Consider the following 22,585-nt stretch of genomic DNA (forward strand, 5'->3'; position numbering starts at 1 on the left):
GTTTTTCTATGTGATTGCCTGGTATAATAAAATCTTTGAATGCCAGTGGATACTGCCTTCGAAATGATTTTCATTTGATCGGACCCCCCACTGATCAAAACTTCTAACATGTCAATTTCACAGGTCAAAAGTTAGTTACACTTTAAAATGGCACTATCATAGTATGTCACATTTGCCACAAGTCAGTTTGTGAAATGTCGAATGTTAAGACTGCCCTGGTCAACTGTCAATGCTATTATTGTAAAGCATCTGATGAACCCCATGTCCCGAGCCCCAGAGTAGTCTCCCTTGGCGACGGCCGACAATAACAGGCGTGGTACAGAAACAGCAGATGGAATTCAAGGTCAGCTATAGCATAGGTCAGGGCAGGTAGCAGATGAGCACTCATGATTGGTGGAGTCGAAGGTCAAGGACAGTTAAAGGTACAGCCAGGGTCAAACACAGGAATTCCAAACAAATGATCAGTTGGATATCTCTAGCAAGCTCAGGCAATGGTGGACAGGGGGAGGTACACTGGGAAAGCTGGGTAGTAGGCACTGGCTCTTTAAGACTGGGGAAATTAGCGCTCGCACTAGGAAATGCATGAGGCACAGGAAACAGCAGAGAAGGTGGCAGGAATCAGTGGCGTAGCTATAGGGGTCACAGCGGTCAAAGTTGCGACCGGGCCCCTCAGCCGGGGGGGCCCACGGGCCCCCGTTGCCATACAGCATGCTTGTTAAATAAATTTTCTGTGACGTGAAGCCGGCACTTCCTGGTTATGGTTACATGGTAAACTTAGTGTACCATGTGACCGTGTTGTCACGTGATACGTCTTGCAGCCAGTGCAGTGGAAGAGTCGGTGCGGAGGACTCCAGGTGAGCTGCAGAGTCTGTAATGTAATGTATTGTCTTGTAATGTATTGTGTTGCCTTGTATTGTGCTGTTTGCGGTGGAGAGGGGGGGCCCGTTAAATTACAGCCCCCCTCCCCTCTCCACCACAAACCGAACAATACAACACAATACAAGGCAACCCAATACATTACATTACAAGACAACACAATACATTACAAACTGTGGGTCGTGTCCCCCTGAGGGGTCGTGTGAAGACCTCCGGGGGGTCACGAGTCACTCTCCGAGGTCCCGGTTCCATTAAATGCTGGAGCAAGGAGCTGACGTCTACTTGCTCCAGCATTCACTGTGCCCTGAGCGGCTCGACGCAGGCAGGCGGGATGTAGCAACATCATCGCGCCTGTCTGCACTGAGTCACTCATAGCACAGACCGGAGGAGAAGGATCCTCCACCCGGCATGGGAACGGGGATAGGTAAGTAATTATGCTATTTTTCTATTATGCACATATGGGGGCATTATACTGTATGGGGAGCTGATATGGGGGGCATTATACTGTATGGGGAGCTAATATGGGGCATTATACTGTATGGGAGCTGATACGGAGGGGCATTATACTGTATGGGGAGCTGATATGGGGGGCATTATACTGTATGGGGAGCTGATATGGATGGACATTATACTGTATGGGAAGCTCATATGGTGGGCATTGTACTGTATGGGGAGCTCATATGGGGGCATTATATTGTATGGGAAGCTCATATGGTGGCATTATACTGTATGGGGGGCATTTTACTGTATGGGGGCAGCTATGTGGGGCGTTATACTGTGGGGGCTGATATGGGGAGCATTATACGGTATGGGGCTGTTATGGGGACATTATACTGTATGGGGCATTATACTGTGTGGGGGCAGCTATGGGAGCATTATACTGTGTGGGGGCATTATACTATGGGGGTTGTTGGGCAAGGCGTCTGGGCATAGGACGCACGCAGGGGTCTGATGATGATGGTGTTGGGGAGGGGTAGGGGGCCCAAGCTGAATTCTTGCACCCGGGCCCATGAGCCTTTAGCTACGCTCCTGGCAGGAATGCAGTGCGGCCAGGAGCCAGAGGATGCCGTAGAGAGGTAGGTATACGGCAGTGGGGAGCAGCAGTGTATGTTACAGTAGCCTTTGCCTTACGCCCCTTGGTTTTAGTTTTTTTTGCGGAAATAAATGATAAAATCTCCTGAGAGGTGAAGCATGAACATTCTTCTCAGGTTCCCAGGATCTCTCTTCAGGACCACAGTTCTTCCAATCAACAAGGTACCAGTGCTTTTGCTTAGACTTTTTGGCATTCAGAATTTTTTCTGACATACTCTGTATCAGAAGTAGAGGAAGCAGGAGAGTGAACAGACTTCTTGGAGAAGTGATTTCAGCCAAGCGGCTTGAGGAGAGACACATGAAAACATTTGGAAATCTTCAAAGACTGTGGAAGGCGTAGGTTGTCAGAGACAGGGTTGATCTATCTCAAAACAACATAAGGACTCAAAAACAGAGAAGCCAAAATAAAACAGGAGGTCCTTATACAAATGTGCTTAGTTTGATAGCCAGATCTTGTCTCCATTGTGGAGGAATTATTTGCATTTCTCTTAAAGCTGGCTAGAGCTTTATTTATAGTCTCCTTGGTCTTCTGCCAGTTGCATAAAAATTGAGAATGAGAGAAATTGGCTGCTGGAACTTCGGAGAGTGTTGGAACTGGTAGGGGGATTCTAGGAAGTTGTTCATAATCCAGGAGAAAAAGTGAAGACTGTGTGGACTCTCCCAGCGTGGTTATTATAGGCCAACTCTTTCCAAGGAAGAATAGTAGTTATCTTGAAAACAGGACCCAAAATTCCTGAAAAAAAACTCCAGAACCTGGTTGATTTTTTCCACTTGTCCATTGGATTGAGGGCGGAAGAAAAGTCTAACCTAATCTCAAGCAACTTGCAGAGTGCTATCCAGAATTTTGAAGAAAATTGAACTCTCATATCGGACACGATGTGCTTAGCGAGTTCACACAGGTGAAAAACATGTTTGATGAAGAGAGTAGCCAGACGAGAAGCAGAAGGAAAGCCAGAAAGTGGAATCAAGTGTGCTATCTTCAAGAAAGGTCAACAATGACCCAAATCACGGTACAGCTAGAGGAACTTGGTGGGTCAGTGATAAAATCCATAGCGATATGAGATCAGAAAGAATCAGGTATGGGCCAAGGATGTATTAATCCAGCAGGGCTTTTGTGTTAAGCTTTATTCTGGCCACAATTAGGGCATGCTGCAACTTAATTTTTAATGTCCTAGTACAGAGAAGATACCCAGTGATGATGAGATTCTAGATTTACTGTTTTCCAAATATCACGTTGACTGGTGAACTTGGATGAACAAAAGTCTTTCCACAAAGAATATTGAGAACTTCGACCGGAGCCGCTGACAAAATGTGACCGGCGTCAATTCTAAACTGAGATTCAGGGTCCTAATCTTCAGGGTCAAAAGAGCGACTTAAGGAGTCAGCCTTGATGTTTTTGTCAGCGGGTCGATAATGGAGGAAGAAATCGTGAGAACAGAGCTCAGCGTGCTTGACGAGGGTTTAGTCGATGTGCCTTTTGCAGATACAATGCATTTTGTGGTTGGTATAAAAAGTGATGGGATGATGAGTCCCTTCTAGTCTACATTTTCCAAGAGCCAATTTACTAGCCAAGAATTTGCGATCTCCGATGGCATCATTTTTCTCAGCAGGGGAGAAGGCCTGGGAGAAGGCCTTGGAGAAGAAGCCAAAGGAAAGGATTTTGCCTTTGTCTTTTATGTGCGAAAGAACAGCGCTCACTCCTAGAGATGTGGCTTCTACTTCCAGGATAATTGGCTTAGGGCCTGTTCACATCAGCATCGGCCTCCGTTCAACCTTTTCGTCAGAGGAATGGAAAGCCAAATGGAAACTATCGCTTCCATTGATTTCAATGGTATTTTTTTTCTTTCAGATGGTGTCAGTTTGCCTCCATTCCACAAGGTTTCCATTTTTTTTTCACGGAAACAATAGCGTAGCCGACTCTGCTATTCTTTAGGTGAAAAAAAATGGAACGGAGGCAAACTGACACTAACTGAAAGAAAAAAAAATAACATTGAAATCAATGGTAATGCAAACAGAAGCGATAGTTTCCGTTGGGCTTTGCGTTCATCTGTTCCTCTGACAGAAAGGTTAAACGGTACAGATGAACGGAAGCCATCGCTGATGTGAACTGGCCCTCACTAGGGTCCGGTCTATAGAAAGCACACTCAGCTTCAAGAGTCCAAATTTTTGCATTGACCCTCTTTTTGATGAGAGCAGAGATGGGTGCCACCAGAGAAGGGAAATGAGGAATAAACTGTCGATAGTTTGCAAATCCAAGAAGACATTTCAGCGTTACAGCTTTGAGTCCTTGTGGACGACGACATTTACTGTAAGTACTTCTGACAATTTTGCTTAATTCATTTGTAATCATTGATCAGAGATAATATATCCAAGGAACGGCAGACTGGAATACTCAAATCAACATTTTTCAAGCTTAACATACAGATGAATCTCTCTTAAGACGTTGCGGGACCAGACGTACTTTTGCAATAGGTATAGAGATCTGGAGAGAAAACAAGAATGTTATCAAAATAAGCCAAAAGACAGCTGTAAAGTATATCTCAGAAGAGAGTCTCTTCAGGGAGACTCTCTTCTCGAAGTCTAAAACACGGTTTTCCACTCATTCCCTTCACAGATATGAACCAAATTGTAAGCACCCCGTAATTCTAGCTTGGTGAAAATCTTGGAAAATGGTCATAGAGCTCGGAACTTAACAGCAAAGGCTACTTGTTATTTTACGTAATTCCCAAACACTGCATTGCAATAATATATTTATGTGAAACTAAGTAACTTACTAATGTACTTTAATTTAAAATTCTGTACTAAATGGTGCAGTTCAAACCTTGTGAATTGTTCCTGGAAGTCTTAGCGCTTTTCTAATAATGATGACGCTGACACGGCCCCACATGGGCTTGCTTCATGTGCTGTTCGTGAACATGACCACAAGGGGCTGTCACATTACCTATTGCTTGAGTCCCGAGCAGAGCATCATCTAGCGCTTTGCTCGGGACTCATGCACTGCTCCCGACGTCCATATTTTGTCAATTCAGGGGTTGCCTAGCAGAATATCAGCTGATGCTCTGCCTGGGGATTCCAGCACTGCTGCCAATGTCACTGTCCATATATGGACAATGACGTCGGCAGCAGTACTGGAGTCCCCGAGTAGAGAATCCGCTGATGCTTTGCCTGGGGACTCCAGCAGTTCTGCCCACGTCACTGTCCATACATGGACAGTGACGTCGGCAGCAGTACTGAAGTTCCCGAGCAGAGAGTCAGCTGATGCTCTGCCTGGGGACTCCAGCACTTGTGCCCACGTCACTGTCCATATATGGACAGTGACGTGGGAACAAGTGCTGGAGTCGATATTTCCCAGTTAATGACCGACAAGCTGGTTCCCGTTAGACCTTCCAAATTTAAAACTTGTTAGTACAGGAAGGATTAGTATCTAAAACGTATGTTATTTTCTGTTTCGTAGCTGGTATATTGATAAATTCTCTATTTGAGTATTCCTCTGATACGCAAACCATGCCCATAAATACAACCATTATTGTAATGATTCACGATGACTCAAGAGAGGGATATGTGTGAGGCTGGAGCTATATATGTCTTTTTGATGGTGCAATCATACTCCCATAGTGGAATATGTATCTTACCATCCCTATATTTACTATTTGGAGTTGTTCACCCAAAATATGCAAAAACAATAATAATTTGAAAACCATGTTTGAATAATGGATCTAGTGTCCTATTTTGGCAATATAGGACATTACAGCAATGTATGGCTGAAAGAATGGAGCTCTTCGAATATGCCCTAATGAGAACAATGATTAATGTGTACGCACACTATGAAATAAGGAAGCATTTAGCCAATAGGGATATAGCTGAAGAAATCCCTATATAGACACCGATAATCTGGCCCACTGGGGAGGGAGTGAGGAGGCGATGTCAATGTGAGACTGATGACGTATCAGTGCTCGCCACTGATTGGATGTCCGACGACCGAAACCCCGGAAGAGGCGGAGTTACCTGACATATAAAAGGAGTGTGTTTAGAAGCACTGTCTGCCACTGCCATATGATCTGCTACACTGCTATGCTCAGCACCTCCCTGACAAACCAGTATGTAACTGGGGAAACGTGTAGGAGCTAGAGCTTCAGTTAGGGAAACGATCACAATATTAGGGATAGGTTCCAGAGACAACAGGGTCGTTCTTTTCAGAACGAGTGCCCGGTGTGTTGTCAAAAGTGAGGGTTGAGAGTGAGGCTTAAGGACAGACAAAATGCCATTGTGCAAGCTCATATGATCCAAGCCTACACTGCTGTACATTCAAGGAACTATAACCCTGTATTCATCACTGTGAATAGATATTGATGTGTATGTCCAATAATACAACAGTATAAAACAATACTATATTGATATTCCATTTTATATGGGTTTTATTAAAAGCTAAGTTTTAGATACTGATCCTTCCTCTACTAACAAGCAGTACTGGAGTTCCTGAATCAGCTGATGCTCTGCCTGGGGACTCCAGCCCTGCCCATATTTGGTCAGTGACCTCAGGGGTTTCCCATCGCTGGAGTTCTCAAGCAGAGCACCAGCTGATGCTCTGCTCGGGGACTCCAGTACTGCTCCCGACGTCACTGTCCACATTTGGTCAATTCAGGGGTTTCCTATCGCTGGAGTTCCCGAGCAGAGCATCAGCTGATGCTCTGCTCGGGGACTCCAGTACTGCTGTCGACGTCATTGTCCATATATGGACTGTGACGTTGGCAGAAGTGCTGTAGACCCCAGGCAGAGCATCAGCTGATGCTCTGCTTGGGAACTCCAGCGATAGGAAACCCCTGAATTGACCAAATATGGATGTCGGGAGCAGTGCTGGAGTCCCGAGTAAAGCGCTAGCTGATGCTCTGCTCGGGACTCAAGCAATCAGCAATGCGACAGCCCCTTATGGTCATGTTCACGAACAGCACATGAAGCAAGCCCTCAGTCACGTGGGGCCATGTCAGAGCGTCATCATTAGAAAAGCTCCAGGACTTCCGGGAACAATTCACAAGGTTTGAACTGCACCATTTAGTACAGAATTTGAAATTAAAGTACATTAGTAAGTTACTTCTTTTCCCATAAATATATTATTGCAATGCAATTTTTGGTCCCCGGATAACCCCTTTAATGAAGTGGGATAATTTTTTGTTTTTTCACCATCACATTCCAAGAGTCATAACTTTTTTTATTATTCCCTCGGCATTGTCGGAAGGAGCCTGGCTGTGTATGACGGCCATGCTCCTTCCGCTGATTTCGTGGGTACAGTGGGTGCAGTACCCACGAAATCAGAGTGACGGATATATGTCACGATGTGGAAACAAGCTCCTGCTTGCGACGGATATATCTGTCATTTGTCGTTGAGGGGTTAATATAGAGTTGGTCCCCCCTTACAGCTAAAACACCTTCCACTCTTTTGGAAAAGCTTAACCCCTTCCCAACATCCGCCGTATATATACGGTGCACGCCAGGTGGGGGAATATGGAGCGGGCTCACGGGCTGAGTCCGCTCCATAGAGCGAGTGTGTCGGTTGTGTGTTACAGCCGACACTTCCGGGTTACGAGCGGGATCGCGTTTTAGCGCGATCCCGCTTGTTTAACCCGTTAAATGGCGCGTTCAATAGAGATTGCGGCATTTAAATGACTAAAAACAGGGGGGCGACCCACTGTAACGTCTCAACGGCCCCCCCGCGGCGAGATCGGGGGGAGCCGTTGGTTCACACGGCTGCCTGGGGGTCTGACGAAGTCCCCCAGGTCCGCCATCTTGGTACTCCTATGAAGCTCTGCCTCCGGCAGGGCTTCATAGGAGACTGTCAGAATCAGGTTATGCTGCAATACATTAGTATTTCAGTATATCGTGCAAGCGATCTAACGATCGCTGGTTGAAGTCCCCTAGGGGGACTAATTGAAATTGTAAAAATGAGTTAAATAAAGGTTTTTTTGTTGTGTAAAAGAAAAATTTTAATTAAAAGTTCAAAAAACCCCCCTTTTCCCATCTAGAGCATAGTAAAAAATTAAATACGTAAACATAATTGGTATCGCCGCGTCCGTAAAAGTCTGAACTATCACAATATATCATTATTTAACCCGCACGGTGAACGCCGTAAAAAAAAAAAAAAATTGTAAATGCCAGAATCTCTATTTTTTGGTCACCTCATCTCCCACAAAAAATGAAATAAAAAGTGATCAAACCGTCACATTTACACCAAAATGGTATTATTAAAAACTACAGCTTATCCCGCAAAAAAAAAAGCCCTTATACAACTTAATCGAGGGAAAAATAAAGAAGTTACGGCTCTCGGAATTTGGCGAAAAACAAAATAAATTTTCTTTTTTACACTTAGGTTTTTACTTGTAAAAGTAGTAAAATATAGAAAAAACTACACATATTTGGTATTGCCGTAATCGTATTGACCCACAGAATAAAATTAACATGTTGTTTTAATTGTACAGTGAATTCCGTAAAAATGGCGTGCAAAAAACCATGGCAGAATCGCTGTTTTTTTCATTTTCTACCCCACAAATAATTTTTTTCCCATTTCCTAGTACATTTATACGGCAAAATAAATGGTGCTACGAAAAACTACAACTTGTCCCGCAAAAATCAAGCCCTCATAGTACTATATCGACGGAAAAATAAAGGCGTTATGGCCTTTGGAAGGTGGGGAGGGAAAAACGAAAATGAAAATCTGAAAAAGGGCTGCGGCGTGAAAGGGTTAATACAAGATTTAGAGCGTCTGTGGGATTTTTTTTGCCCATCCTTGCGGAAGAACATTTGTGAGGTCAGACAATGATTTTGGGGGAAAAGGTCAAGTACACTCAAAGTAATGTGTAGTAGAAAAAACTTCTTTATTAACAGATAGAAAGACAAACGATTAAAAATAAGTCATACAGATTTTGGAGGCTATGAACTTGGGAGATTATGAATATAATATATATGTATCCCATTGCCCAATGGGCATGTGTCATTTTACTTTTCTTGTCTATATATGGGTTTTTGTTTGTTTTTTTCCACGGGGGGTGTGTCACTATATATGCGCGTTCTTTTATTGGTCACAACATGTACTGTAGATATATATATATACATATGTGTACAGTCTGTATATTTTATATATATATATATATATATATATATATATATATATATATATATATACTGTTATCCTATTTATAATGTACGGTTAACTATTATTGATTGTGTATTCAATTATTCTATATATATTATTGTTGACCTTTATTGTATATACTGACTTTTAATATATGTATATGTAGATATTTATGCACAGGTTTATGCTATATTATATATACAGATTTTTAATATATGGATATATAGATACTTATGCACTGGTTTATTCTGTATAATATATTTTTGTATATATATATTATATTTATTTATTATTTTTTTTTATTGATGTATTTATAAGTATAGACATTATTTACCATGCACTTTTATATATAAACTTCTTTCTGGTTTTTACTATCTTATTTATTTATTTTTGTATGTTTTTTTGTGTATAGATATATTTTTATTATTGATGTATTTGTAACTATAAACATCATTGATCATGTACTTATTTTAACCCCTTCAGGACTGAGCCTGTTTTGGCCTTCAGGACACAGCCAATTTTTTCAAATCTGACATGTGTCACTTTATGTGGTAATAACTCCGGAATGCTTTTACCTATCCAAGCGATTCTGAGATTGTTTTCTCGTGACATATTGTACTTTATGTTAGTGAAAAAATTTGGTTGATAAATTCAATATTTATTTGTAAAAAACACCAAGATTTGGAGAAAATTTGCAAAAATTAGCATTTTTCTCAATTTAAATGTATCTGCTTGTAAAACAGATAGTAATACCACACAAAATAGTTACTAGTTAACATCACCCATATGTCTACTTTATGTTTGCATCGTTTTTTGAACATTCTTTTATTTTTCTAGGACGTTACAAGACTTAGAACTTTAGCAGCGATTTCTCATATTTTCAAGAAAATTTCAAAAGGCGATTTTTACAAGGACCAATTCAGTTCTGAAGTGGCTTTGAGGGCCTTATATATTAGAAAGTCCCCATAAATCACCCCATTTTGAAAACTGCACCCCTCAAAGTATTCAAAACAGCATTCAGAAAGTGTATTAACCCTTTAGGCGTTTCACAGGAATTAAAGCAAAGTAGAGGTGAAAGTTACAAATTTCATTTTTTTTTTACAAAATTCATTTGTAATACATTTTTTTCTATACCACAGGAGGTTTTACCCAAGAAATGTAACTTATTATTTATTGCCCAGATTCTGCAGTTTTTAGAAATACCCCACATGTGGCCCTAGTGCGGTCATGGACTGAAACACCGGCCTCAGAAATAAAGGAGCACCTAGTGGATTTTGGGGCCTCCTTTTTTTTAGCATATATTTTAGGTACCATGTCAGGTTTGAAGGGGTCTTGTGGTGCCAAAACAATAAAGGCCCCCAAAAGTGACCTCATTTTGGAAACTACACCCCTCAGGGAATTTATCTAGGGGTATAATTAGCATTTTGAACCCACAGTTTTTTTGCTAAATTTATTTGAATTACTTTGTGAAGATGAAAATCTACTTTTTTTCTGAAAAAACGTAGAAATGTTTAATTTTTTCAAGGAATAAAAGAGAAAAAACACCCCAACATATGTAAAGCAATTTCTCCTGATTATAGCAATACCCCATATGTGGTAATAAACTGCTGTTTGGACCCACAGCAGGACTCAGAAGGGAAGGAGCACCATTTGGATTTTGAAATTCTGATTTTGCTGGTATAGTTTTCAGTGCCATGTCGCGTTTGAATTGCACTGGAGGGAACAAAATAGTGGAATCCCCCGGAAAGTGACCCCATTTTGGAAACTACACTCATCAAGGAATTTTTCTAGGGGTAAAGTTAGCATTTTGACCACACGGTTGTTTTGCTGAATTCATTGGAATTATTCTGTAAAGGTAAAAATCGACTTTTTTTCTGAAAAAAGGTAGCCATTTTTAATTTTTACAAGGAATAAAGGCGAAAAAGCACCCAAACATTTGTAAAACCATTTCTCCCGATTACGTAAATACGCCATATGTGGTAATAAAGTGCTGTTTGGACCCACAGCGGGGCTTAGAAGGCAAGGAGCGCTATTTGGCTTTGGGAGCTCAAATTTAGCTGAAATGGTTTTTGGGTGCCATGTCGCATTTGCAAAGCCCCTGAGAGGCCAAAACAGGGGAAACCCACCAAAAGTGGAAATTACACCACTTAAAGAATCTATCTAGGGATATAGTGGGCATTTAGACCCCACAAGTCTTTTGCAGGATTTATTAGAATTGGGCCATGAAAATGAATATCAACATTTCTTCCACTAAAATGTTGCATTTTTTTCAATTTTACAAAGGATAAAGGGGGTAAAAGCACCCCAACATTTGTAAAGCAATTTCTCCCGAGTACGGCTATACCCCACGTGTGGTCATAAATGGTTTTTCATTAGAAAGTAATTAACCCTTTCTGGACTGATCCATTTTTTTCTTTTCCTTTTTAGTTTTTCCCTCCCCGCGTTCCAAGAGCCACAACTTTTTTATTTTTCAGTCAATAGAGCGGTATGAGGGCTTATTTATTGAGGGACGAGCGGTCGTTTTTATTGGTACCATTTTTTGGTACATACAACTGTTTGAGCACTTTTTATTACATTTTTAGCTAGAGCGAAGGTGACCAAAAAAACAGCGATTTTGCCGTTTTAAATTCTTTATTTTTCACGTGAGACGCTCGATACATCACCCCCCACACTAAGACATGCTATGTTGTGGTGCGCGAAGGGGTTAATGCGCAGCGCATGGTGCGGAGTGAAAATTACAATTTTCCACTTTAGTGCACTATATGTTATGCCCAGTTTGTGCCACTGAAGACAAATACCTCATAAAATATTAACCGGGTTCTCCCGGGTATGGCGATGCCATATCTGTGGACGTAAACTGGTGTTTGGGCAGGCTGCAGGGCTCAGAAGGGAGGGAGCGTCATTTGGCTTTTGGGGCACAGATGTAGCTTGGTAGTTGTTCTGTTTGGGGTTTTACTGGTGTTTCAGTTTGTAATGTGGGGGCATATGTAATCTGTGCGGGGTACATCAGGGTACATGTTATCTGTGCGGAGTACATCAGGGTATATGTTATCTGTGCGGGGTACATCAGGGTATAATAATGCAGTAAATAAATAATAATCCGCAGATATGTGACCGGTGTCGCACTGGTAAATGGCGCCCAATCTTATCTGCTTTTGGAACACTCCGCACATTTTGCATCGCCATATTCTGAGAGCCAGAACGGTTTTATTTTTTCTCCACCGGAGCCGTGTGAGGGTTTATTCTTTGCGGGACAATCTGTAGTTTTCATTGGTACCATTTTGGGGTACCAGAAATTTTTTTGATCACGTTTTATTCCATTTTTTGGCAAGCAAGGTGACCAAAAACCATCAATTCTGACAATGATTTTTATTCGTTTTTTTATGGCCTTCACCCTGGGCTATAAATGACCATTATACTTTATTCTGCGGGTCGATACGATTACAGCGATACCAGATGTATATAATTTTGTTATGTTTTGCAGCGTTTGTGCAATAAAATCACTTATTTATAAAATAAATACATTTTTGTGTCACCCTATTCTGAGAGCCATAACGTTTTTATTTTTCAGTCAAAAAAGCGATGTAAGGGCTTGTTTTTTGCGGGACGGGATGTAGTTTGTATTGGTACCATTTTGGCGTACGTGCGACTTTTTGATCACTTTTTATTGTATATTTTGGGAGGGTTGGTAACCAAAAAATTGTGATTCGGGCACTGTTTTTTGTTTATTTTTTTTGCGGTGTTCACCGTGCGGGAAAAATAATATTACAGTTTTATAGTTGGGGTCGTTACGAACGCGGCGATACCAAATATGTGTACTTTTTTTAACGTGTTAATTTTTTTCCTATAATAAAAGACTTATTATAGGAAAAAAAGCATTCTTTGTTTATATAACTTATAACTTTTATTTTTACACTTTTTAAAAACATTTTTATTATCTTTTTTTTAACTTTTTGTACTTGTCCCACTAGGGGACACTTAGACTGGCAGCTCTGATCGCTGCTAGAGTACATTACACTACACACGTAGTGTAATGTGTTCTAACTGTCATTGTGACGTAACTGTCACACTGACAGGAAGCAGAGGAGGAACGGCCGGGGGCTGATCCTCCGAGGCTTCCGTACATGGCAACCCGGAGGTCATTGTCTGGCCTCTGGTTGCCATGATAAGGATCGCCAGCCCCCGCAAATACATGCGGGGGGCTGCCGATCCGCTGTAAACCTCTTCGATGTGGTGATCGCAATCGACCACCGCATCGAAGGGGTTAATTGCCGATTTCAGCGGCGACAGGCCGCTGATCGGCAACGGGGAGAGCAGGGCTGACACCCTGCACAGTTAACCGCCGCTGCGGTGTAGCGCCGCGCGGCGGTTAACTGTTAAAGCGCGGACGTAACTGTACGCCAAGGTGCGCAAAGTTACTGCTCACCTGGACGTACAGTTACGTCCAGGTGCGGGAAGGGGTTAAAGATCGTTGCATACATTATATATATATTTCTGTATTGTGCAATTGTATATTGATTATATTTTGACATATACACATATAACATACTTTTATGCTTCTTTATTCATTCACATATACCTTACAATCTCCTTTACACATTATTTAATTATTTATTCATTTAATTTTTTGTCATTTCGGTCCCTTTCTTACACAACTTAGTGTATCGTTTTAGTGTTCTCATGGACCGTCTTCTTGTCACATTCACTTACGTTTTCTCATTTCTTTTTTCGTTTTCCTTTTTCTCCTTTCCCTTCTTCTCTTCTTTTTTTCTCTTTCCTTCAATATATATTACATTTGTATTACCATAACAAGATACATTGCCTCCGTAGTCCCTGATTTGTATTTACATACATCTACCACTGATACTGATATCTGTCTCTAAGTCTGCATTCTCTCGTTCGTTGGTATAGGGTGAGAGAGGTGTGCGCTGGCTAGGGGTGGGGGAGTGGCTCACTCACTCTCGGCTGCGTCTCCAATCCTGGCTGGACGTGGGCGGCGCTGTCAGACAGCGTCTACGCACGTCCGCCTCGATGACGCGGACACCGGAAGTGGGGCAGTAGCCATCTTGCTACCCCCAGCCTGTCGCCAGCAAAACCTCCCACATCACCCACACTGACACCAATCTTCTTTAATTATGCATGTATATAAGGGAGGGCCCCGCTGGGAAGACGCCACCCCCGGACGAATGCATCTGCCGAAATGCGCGTCGGGACTGGCGTCTCCCCCATGCGGCTACATGAATCCGGGTAGGTGCCATCACTTATGCACTAAATGTATGTGGCTGCTCTGTTGGTATTATCTAGGCTGTACTTTCCTTATATCAGCCTTAGCTATATTGCTATGTGTTACTAAAACTTTATGCTTTAGGTACAATCTTTAATATCGGTTAATGGTGTTTCCTACATTTGAATCACATCATTTATATATGCTAGTACTATGTAATTATTCATATATATTCCTTATACATACACCATATATATGGAGCTTGCCACTGCGATCAACATTTAACCCTGGGTTCCCGTTACCTACTATCAATTTTTGTTTTCATTACCATCTCATGTATTCCGTATGGGCTGACGCCTTCTTTACATTGTATGACTCATTTTTAATCGTTTGTCTTTCTATCTGTTAATAAAGAAGTTTTTTCTACTACACATTACTTTGAGTGTACTTGACCTTTTTCTCTATAGGTTTCTCAGTATATTTATGGTCAGAGTACCAGGTTATATTGGGGTTATACGTATGTTCTCCTTACTCTACAGTTATGATTACCTCTGTCACTTTGACTGTTATTGACACATAACAAGATATATATTTACAGTGTCTTTTTTGTTTTGGAGTTCATACTACTGCTGCTCGTATACAATTTGGTTATATAATGATTTTGGGGGACCTGGCTCGCAATCTCCGTTTTAATTCATTCCAAAGGCATTTGATGGGGTTGACGTCAGGGCTCTCTGCAGGCTAGTCAAGTTCTTCCACACCAAACTCACCTAACCATGCCTTTATGGACCTTTCTTTGTTCACTGGGCCACAGTTATGCTGAAACATAAAAGGGCCTTCCTTAAACTGTTTTTGCAAAGTTAGAAGCATACAAGTATCCAAAATGTCTTGGTATGCTGAAGCATTAAGATTTCCCATCACTGGTCAGGCTAACCCCTGAAAAATAACCCCATAGCATTATCCCTCCATCAAACTTTACAGTTGGCAAAATGCCAAGAGAGGTAACGTTATCCTGGCATTTTCCAAGCCCAGCCTCGTCCATCAGACTCCCAGATAGATCGAGAAGCATGATTTGTCACTGCACAGAACACATTTCCACTACTCCAGAGTCCAGTGGCGGCGTACTTTACACCACTTCATCCGCGCTTGGTGATGTAAGGCTTGCATGCAGCAGCTCAGTCATGCAAACCCATGCCATGAAGGACACGGCACACAGTTTTTGTGCTGTTGTTAATGCCAGAGGTTTGGAACCCTGCAGTTATTGTCAGAAGTGTTGGCAATATGCACTATGTGCCTTAGTACTCGGCGACCCAGTTTTGTAACTTTATGTGGTCTGCCATTCCGTGGTTTAGTTACTGTGGTTCCTAAACGCTTCCACTTTACAATAATACCACTCGCAGTTGAGCGCGAAATATCTAGGAGGGAAAAAATGTCACTAACTTGTTGCAACGGTGGCGTCCTATTACAGTACAATGGTCAAATTCAGTGAGCTCTTTGGAACAACCTATTCTTTCGCAAATGTTTAAGGCAGACTGCATGGCTAGGTGCTTCATTTTGTAGACCTGTGGCAATGGGATGGACTAAAACACCTGAATTCCATGATTAAGAGGTGTGTCCCAATATGTTTGTCCATATAGTGTAGCTACAGTTTCGATAATAGACAATGAGCGTACTCTACTCCGAGGAATCGAGCCAATAAAACAATCATACGGTCTGTACAAAATTTTACATTCACTGACAGAAGCAGTGGTTTATCCAACTGGAGCACAGGGATCCGATAGCGGGTAACTAGAGGTTGACAGAAAAAGTTACCTGCAGAACCAGAAACGCTTGAACTGCAAAGCAACCCAAGCGGTGGACAAACTGATGGGTACAGTCATTTTTTTTAAGAGGCAGATTCACTGTTTATGTACAAATCATTCTGGCTCTTGGAAGGCGGGAATGAAAAAGACTCAAATGAAATTGGCCTGGTCTGAAAGGGGTATTCCGGTCACAGGCATTTATGACATATCCATAGGATATGCCATAAATGTCTGATAGATGTGCGTCCCAGCTCTGGGACCCGCACCTATCTCGAAATCGGTGGCCCCCCAACCTCGACTGTCGACCGTGGTATCCAGGCAGAGACTCAATGGCAAGGTAGCTGGGATTACGGAAACAGCAGAGTTTGTTGAGATATGCGGGTTCCCTAACTCCAATAGAAGTGAATGGAAGATCCAGACACAGTATATATAACACAGCGTTTCCCTAACCTTAACCCCTTAAGGACGCAGCCTAGTTTTGGCCTTAAGGCTCAGAGCCCATTTTTCAAATCTGACATATTTCACTTTATGTGGTAATAACATCGGAATGCTTAAACCTACCCAAGCGATTCTGAGATTGTTTTCTCGTGACACATTGGGCTTCATGTTCGTGGTAAAATTTGGTCGATATATTCAGTGTTTATTGGTGAAAAATTGCAAAATTTAGAGAAAAGTTTGAAAAAATTGCATTTTTCAGAATTTAAATGCATCTGCTTGTAAAACAGACGGTTATACCACCCAAAATAGTTACTAGTTCACATTTCCCATATGTCTACTTTAGATTGGCATCGTTTTTTGAACATTCTTTTATTTTTCTTGGACGTTACAAGGCTTAGAACATAAACCGCAATTTCTCATATTTTTAAGAAAATTTCAAAAGCCTTTTTTTTAAGGTACCTCTTGAGTTCTGAAGTGGCTTTGTGGGGCCTATGTATTAGAAACCCTGATAAAACACCCCATTTTAAAAACTAGACCCCTCAAAGTATTCAAAACAGCATTTAGAAAGTTTTTAACCCTTCAGGCATTTCACAGGAATTAAAGCAAATTGGAGGTGAAATTTGCAAATTTCATTTTTCTTGCAGAATTTCAATTGTATTCATTTTTTTTTCTGTAACACAGAAGGTTTTACCAGAGAAACACTACTAAATATGTATTGTCCAGATTCTGCAGTTTTTAGAAATGTCCCACATGTGGCCCTACTGCGCTCGTGGACTAAAACACAAGCCCTAGAAGCAAAGAAGCACCTAGTGCATTTTGAGTCCTCTTTTTTTATTAGAATATATTTTAGGCAGCATGCCAGGTTTGAAGAGGTGTTGAGGTGCCAAAACAGTAGGAATCCCCCAATAGTGACCCCATTTTGGAAACTACACCCCTCAAGGAATTCATTTAGGGTTGTTGTTACCATTTTGACCGCACAGTTTTTTCACAGCACGTATTTGAATTGGGATGTGAAATGAAAAAAAATTCATTTTTTCCAATAAAATTTCATTTGTGATCAAAATTTCTTATTTTCACAGGGAACAAAATACCCCATTTTGTTGCCCAATTTGTCCTTAGTGTGGCAATACCCCATTTGTGGTGATAAACTGCCGTTTGGGCCCATGGGAGGGCTCAGAAGGAAAGGACCACCATTTGGCCTACTGGGGATTTTCTAGTGCGAAGTCATGTATGCAGAAGCCCCTGAGGTACCAGTACAGTTGAAACCCGCAAGAAGTGACCCCGTTTTAAAAACTACACCCTTAAGGCATTCATCTAGAGGTGTAGTGAGCATTTTGACCGGAGACCTACACCCCATAAACTGTAATGTGGGTTCTCCCGGGTATGGCAATACCCTACATGTGGCTGTTATCAGCTGCCTGGACACACAGCAGGGCTCAGAGGGGAAAGACGAGGGGGGATAAGCTGTGCGGAGGGCATCAGGGTAAGTAAAATTGGGGTAAATTATAAACCAAGGGATGTATGATAAATTTTAAAACACTCTTTCATACAGAGCTCTGGTTATTCGGGACACGTGTCACATTGATATATTGTGTCATCCATTATCGCCCTCTTATAGCAGACTTTGTACCTCTTTTGACTTTTTCCCTTCTTGCCAGTTTGGGGAACTTCTCCTGGAAAGTGTTGCCCTGGTACGATGCGTGTGGCCTCGCTTCCAGAAGTACTGGGTGCCCCCCCTTCTTGGTCCCTAAAGATTAGGTTCTTGATAATCACCTCTTGAAATTCCAGGAAAGTTCCCGTCTGGCCTGCACATCGACGTAGCACGTACGCATTGTACAAAGCCATCTGTATGATGTGCACGGCCAGCTTCTTATACCACACCCTCGATTTCCGCATGGCGCTGTAGGGCTTCAGGGCTTGATCTTACAAGTCCATCCCTCCCATGTACCTATTGTAGTCCAGGATGCAGTCTGGTTTGGGGGTGGCCTTTCCTTCATATATCCTAAACCTGTAGGTATACCCTGATGCACTCTCACAGCTTATACATCTTCACGCCATACCTTGCCCTCTTACCCGGCAGGTACTCGCGGAATTGAACCCTCCCTTTAAAATGTACCAGGGACTCATCAATAGAAATACACTTCTCGGGGGTGTATGCTTGGGAAAACCGGGCACTGGAACGGTCTAATAGGGGTCTCCGTTTATACAAACGGTCAAAACTGGGGTCATCTCGGGGTGGGCACGGCTCATTATCAGTATAATGTAAGAAGCGAAGTATTGCCTCATTTATTTATTTTTTTAGGTTCCAGTTCAGTTCTGAAGTTGCTTTGAGGGGCCCATATATTAGAAACCCCTATGAAATACCCCATTTTAGAAACTAGACCCCTCAAAGTATTCACAACAGCATTTAGAAAGTTTATGAACCCTTTAGGTGTTTCACAAAAATTTAGAGCAAAGTAGAGGTGAAATTTACATATTTTTTTTTGTCAGAAAATCCTCTTTATACCATTTTTTTTTATAACACAAAAGGATTTATCAGAGAAACGCAAATTAATACGTATTGCCCAGATTCTGCAGTTTTTAGAAATATCCCACATGTGGCCCTAGTGCGGTAATGGACTGAAGCACCGGCCTCCGAAGCAAAGGCGCACCTAGTGGATTTTGAGGCCTCTTTTTTATTAGGCACCATGTCCGGTTTGAAGAGGTCTTGTGCCAAAACATTTGGAACCCCCCAAAAGTGACCCCAATTTGGAAACTAGACCCCTTGAGGAATCCATTGTAGTTTTCTTGGGGTGCATGCGACTTTTTGATCAGTTTTTATTCTATTTTTAGGTGGCGTGATGACTAAAAAACAGCAATTCTACTATTGTTTTTTTTTTCTTTTTTTTTTTACAGCGTTCACCGTGCGCTATAAATGACATATTCACTTTATTCTGCGGGGCGATACGATTACGGCGATACCAGATGTTTATAGTTTTTTTTTGTCTTATGGCGTTTGCACAATAAAATACGTTTTGTAAACAATCATTCACTTTTTGTGTTTCCTTATTCTAAGAGCCAGAACGTTTTTATTTTTCAATCAATAAAGCCGTGCGAGGACTTATTTTTTGCGTAACGAACTGTAGTTTCGATCAGTACCATTTTTAGGTACATGCGACTTTTTGATCTCTTTCTATTCCATTTTTTGGGAGGTGAAGTGACCAAAGAATTGTGATTGTGGTACGGTTTATTATTATTTTATTTTACGGCGTTCACCGTGCGGGATAAATAATGAAATAATTTTGTAGTTCAGGCCGTTACGGACGCGGCGATACCAATTATGTATAGTTTATTTGTTTGTTTATATATTTTTATTAATAATAAAGGACTGATAAGGGAAAAGGGGGGATTTTTACTTTTATTACTTATAAATCTTTTATTTTCACACATCTTTTTTTTTACTTTATCCCACTAGGGGACATGAGGGCAGGAGGCCCTGATCGCTATTCTAATACACTGCACTACATGCGTAGTGCAGTGTATCAGAGCTGTGAGCTACTCACTGACAGCAAGCATAGTGGGTCCTGACGTTGTCAGGACCCACTAGGCTTCCGTCTATGGCATAGCCGGACGCCATTGTTTGGTGTCCGGTTGCCATAGTCACCATCGCCGGCCGCTATCGCGTAGCAGGCCGGCGATGGCAGCTTAACCCCTAAAAAGCCGCGATCTCTATAGAACGCGGCTTTTAAGGGGTTAATCAGCGGGGACACAGCGATCGGTCCCCGCTGTAGGAGCTGTGACAGCTGCTGAACAAGACAGCAGCGTCACAGCTCCTGTATGTGTCGGGAGGACCGCCGAAACAGCCGTTACTCCCGAGACGTACTATTACGTCATGGAGCGCGAACGATACAGCTGCCATGACGTAATAGTACGTCAAAGAGCGGGAAGGGGTTAAAATCTAACGGGGACAGTGGACCCCTGATCTCAAGAGAGACATTTATGGCATATTCTGTGGATATGCCATATATGTCTAAGATAGGAATACCCCTTTAGGGTATGTTCACAGAATTAACAAAAATACGTCTGAAAATACGGAGATGTTTTCAAGGGAAAACAGCTCCTGATTTTCAGATGTTTTTTGAGCAACTCGCGTTTTTGGAGCTGTTTTCAATAGTCTATGAGAAAACGGCTCCAAAAACGTCCCAAGAAGTGTCCTGCACTTCTTTTGACTAACCGTCATTTTACGCGCCATATTTTGAAAGCGACACGTAAAATGACAGCTCGTCTGCATAGAACATCGTAAGCAATGGGCAGATATTTGCCGACGTATTGGAGCAGTCTTTTCAGGCGTAATTTGAGGCGTAAAACGCCTCCATTACGTCTGAAAAGAGATTGTGTGTACTTAGCCTTAAAGAGGCTCTGTCACCAGATTTTGCAACCCCTATCTGCTATTGCAGCAGATCGGCGCTGCAATGTAGATAAGAGTAACGTTTTTTTTTTTGAAAAACGAGCATTTTTGGCCAAGTTATGACCATTTTTATATTTATGCAAATGAGGCTTTCTAAAGTACAACTGGGCGTGTTTAAAGTAAAAGTTCAACTGGGCGTGTATTGTGTGCGTTACATCAGGGCGTTTTTACTTGTTTTACTAGCTGGGCGTTCTGACGAGAAGTATCATCCACTTGTCTTCACAACACCCAGCTTCTGGCAGTGCAGACACACAGCGTGTTCTCGAGAGATCACGCTGTGACGTCACTCACAGGTCCTGCATCGTGTCGGCCACATCGGCACCAGAGGCTACAGTTGATTCTGCAGCAGCATCAGCGTTTGCAGGTAAGTAGCTACATCGACTTACCTGCAAACGCCGATGCTGCTGCAGAATCAACTGTAGCCTCTGGTGCCGATGTGTCCTCGCTCGTCTGACACGATGCAGGACCTGGAGCAGGAAGTGAGTGACGTCACAGCGTGATCTCTCGAGAACACGCTGTGTCTGCACTGCCAGAAGCTGGGCGTTGTGGAGAGAAGTGGATGATACTTCTCGTCACAACGCCCAGCTAGTAAAAGTAAAAACGCCCCAATGTACGCACATAATACACGCCCAGTTGGACTTTTACTTTAAACACGCCCACTTGGACTTTTGCAAGCCTCATTTGCATAAATATAAAAATGGTCATAACTTGGCCAAAAATGCTCGTTTTTAAAAAATAAAAACGTTACTGTAATCTACATTGCAGCGCCTATCTGCTGCAATAGCAGATAGGGGTTGCAAAATCTGGTGACAGAGCCTCTTTAAGTGGATAAATCTGTATGTACTAAGCACCCCAAGTATTCCAGCTAAACACATTTATATAACTGCTTGATCAGTGAGTGCCTGACTGATGGGCCCGCCACCGATCGGTAGAACTGGGGCCCGTGAACATTATTTGCTGCCCTTAAGGTGGATGAAAGTTGGAGGATAGCCGGTGTTTCTCTGCATGGCAGTCTTCGCAGTAATGCATGGATGTGCAGGGTCCTCCAGAACAAGAAGCAATTGGCTGACCTGCTGTATATGGAGGGACACTCTGCCTGGCACAACTTTTTTAGGGCACTCTCTAGCTAGCACTTTTTATGGGAGCTGCTTGACACTGATAAAAGGGACACTCTGCCTGGTGCTGTATATGGGGGCCCCATGCCATCATTATCGGTGGGTAACCAGTATGGAGTGTGTCGCATATGTCCACATTTTCTATGGTGCACGTCCAGAAAAATAATTCCGTAAAGGTGGCCTCTATGGCTCCAAATATGCTTCATGTCTACTGTGAATGTCCCAGGCCACGTACACATCGTGACGCCCCTTCAGTACCGCACTACACCCATACGACCGTTTTTTAGGTAAAAACCCGCCCTACACTCATCTCCTAGCACCAACTCGCACCTGTTTACATGTCCCCATCCGGTATTACAATGCCAGGGTGACAGTGTTTACCCTCAGCCCTGACACGATAAGCTCAGAGCGCCACAGCTTCCTCAGCTCCCGCCGCTTACTACACCCGACAGCCTTTGCGGCGACCAA

The 22,585-nt window shown here is 42.3% G+C and overlaps 1 long non-coding RNA gene across 1 annotated transcript; it reads right to left on the minus strand.

Moving 5' to 3' along the window:
• Positions 1-4,178: 4,178 nt before the first annotated feature.
• On the minus strand, positions 4,179-22,584 carry LOC142740533 (uncharacterized). The gene is made up of 3 exons (XR_012880758.1): positions 22,448-22,584; positions 13,802-13,868; positions 4,179-4,450 (listed from the first exon to the last, which is right to left on the minus strand). It is a non-coding gene; the product is annotated as an uncharacterized LOC142740533 (long non-coding RNA).
• Between the last annotated feature and the right edge of the window lies 1 nt (position 22,585).

This window comes from Rhinoderma darwinii, chromosome 2 (genome assembly GCF_050947455.1).
Source record: "Rhinoderma darwinii isolate aRhiDar2 chromosome 2, aRhiDar2.hap1, whole genome shotgun sequence".
Classification (NCBI taxonomy): Eukaryota; Metazoa; Chordata; class Amphibia; order Anura; family Rhinodermatidae; genus Rhinoderma; species Rhinoderma darwinii.